At 41.6% G+C, this 2,500-nt stretch overlaps 1 protein-coding gene across 3 annotated transcripts in view; it reads left to right on the plus strand.

The window, feature by feature from the left end:
- The first annotated feature begins 594 nt into the window (after positions 1-594).
- Positions 595-2,500, plus strand: part of LOC143032133 (uncharacterized) — a 303,784-nt gene continuing 301,878 nt past the window's right edge. Inside the window, exon 1 of one of the 3 annotated variants that reach the window (XM_076196588.1) lies at positions 595-864. The gene's annotated coding sequence lies outside the window, so the exon portion shown is untranslated. The remainder of the gene's footprint in view (positions 865-2,500) is intronic. The other 2 variants (XM_076196589.1, XM_076196590.1) reach the window with 2 other exon arrangements.

Raw genomic sequence — 2,500 nt, forward strand, 5'->3', positions numbered from 1 at the left:
AATCACTTTTACTATATCTAGTAACTAAAGCGACTTCACATCATTACCATCATCATTATCGTCACCATCACTATTTCATCAGCACTATTACTCTTGTAATAGTGCTAATAATTTGTTTGCATTATTACAAGCTCTATTAAAAGATTGCCAAGTCGGTGAGTTATGATCATGTGTATCAAAGTCGTCATAATAATTACAATTACATCGTTATCATTCATTACCATTGTAAGTAATTATTGCCAACGAAATATGTGTTATTCATTTCTATGTATGAATGTTATCTGTATATATTTGATAGCTCCATGATAGATAGTAATATTTGCCGTTGAAACTGATAACATACGACTCGCCCTCACGGACATCATTTGTATAATTGATATTACAATGTCTCTTTCTCGAATGAACTCACTGCCTTTGAAGTTCTGGAATTCACTGCCACCGTTTCTCTCGATATTTTCCTCGGAAATCTTTATTTCATTCACCTGTAGATAGAATCACCGTAAGCCCGACCTAATCACACCCCCATGAATTCCCCAGTTTAAACGGAAAAGAGGAAGAATGTAAAGGAAACGGGAAGAGAATGTGTATTTCTCAACTGAAACCTCCATATCACCACCCACTTTCACAACCCATTCGTCGGTTGCGCCGCTGGTTGTTGTGCTTGCGTGTTTGCGTGCGCGTGGGTACGTGAGCGTATCCACAGCCGCCGTCGTCATCAACGTCGTTGAGAGCTCGCCGGCAGCCAGCGTCCTTCTTCTGGAGCTACAACGCCGTTAGAGGGCCACCGAGACGAAGCCAAAGAACGGAGAGTCCAGAAGGGCGTCAGAATACGAAGAAGAGTTCCGCTAAGGAGGAGACGAGGAGGTACGGGGGGCAGAGGAGCGAGGAAAAACAAGATGGAGAACACACGAGGTGTGGGAGGAAGGGAAAGGAAGGAGGAGGAGAAGGCAGGGAGGGAGGGAGGAGGAGGTGGACACGCTCACCTGCAGCAAGCAAACGTCTGAGGATTTTTGTTGCTGGTGGCCGGGGAGGTGTGGAATAGGGAGTGAAATTCATATTTCTTTATTTCTTTCTTTCTTTGTAAGAGTGAAGGGATGAAAAAATTTTCTGGCCCTTGGAAGGGACTGGTACTGGAGGGGACGTGTGAATGTATTTTTGTAGGCAGTATGCACTTTGTGTAATAGAAAGCCCCGGCCTCCGGCGGTGGTCTGTCTGTTTAGGTATGCATGCATGTATTGACGGAATGCCGAAAGTGTTTGCTTTGGATTTTAAGAATGTTAGTCTTACACACATGAACCGAGATCGAGGAGTAATGTCGCGGACATGATACGGGGAAAGTATGTGCAAACTATTGTTGACAGATACTGAGCCTGAATGACTGCAGTGTGTACATAAAGTGAATGCAGAATGTGGCTGTGTGTGCTCTCCACAAGAAGTAGGCGCTAGCCATCGCCTGTGTCACCTGGATGAGGCTTCAGGGTCTCCTGTGACAGATCTTGTGGGGTCTGAAAAGTGTAATGCTCCAGGAAGAGGAACGTAGCGCTCTACTAATTTCACCCACAATTTCTCCGAATTGTAAATGTGTTTCATAGATTCAGATCAGGGGAGATTGGGTGCGTTCGCTAGGTCGGACCCGTGCAAATATCAATGCCTAATTGAATTTGCAAATGATCATCGGTGACCCGGAGACAATGGGCCACCGTGTTTGCTAAAGAACGTGGATGAATTTTCCGATGTAATACTTTTCATGAAAGGATGATTTTGAGAGCATTTGGGGAACAAGGAGTTTCATAATGAGGCTGCCGATAGTAGATATATAATACAATTTTCATTCTGGAAGTACACCAAGAATTCATTCACATTATGCTTACATGAGTCGGATGCGTCTTGCTTTATGATTTAAGTTCAAACAAATTTAGATTAAGGAAATCGCTGTATGATTGCAAATATATATATGTATATATATATATATATATACATATATATATATGTATGTATATACATATATGTGTGTGTGTGTGTGTGTGTGTGTGTGTGTGTGTGTGTGTGTGTGTGTGTGTGTGTGTGTGTGTGTGTGTGTGTGTGTGTCTATGTGTGTGTGTGTGTGTGTGTGTGTGTGTGTGTATATATATATATATATATATATATATATATATATATAATATATATATATATATATATATGTACACATATTTTTTTCGGGGGGAAGGCTACAACAGTGGAGAGTGACGATAGATAACTGTTCTAATTATCGCTCATGTTTCAGCAACCAAAGTTATTAGAAAATCCATTATATCCCGTTATACATTGCATCACACTCTACTGTAGATATATTCTCCAATATGCATCGATGCAAACTGAGATCATTCAGTGGTGTACCTCTTGCAATGGGTACCTGATACGGTCACCTGTGGATCTAAAAATGTTACCCAACAGGTCTACAGCCATTCAGACTCTCGAAAAATACTCTTGTCCTTTCGCTATCGATCCTGCAATGCAG

The sequence above is a fragment of the Oratosquilla oratoria genome, chromosome 13 (genome assembly GCF_046742065.1).
Source record: "Oratosquilla oratoria isolate Oo_2021 chromosome 13, ASM4674206v1, whole genome shotgun sequence".
NCBI classification, from domain to species: Eukaryota; Metazoa; Arthropoda; class Malacostraca; order Stomatopoda; family Squillidae; genus Oratosquilla; species Oratosquilla oratoria.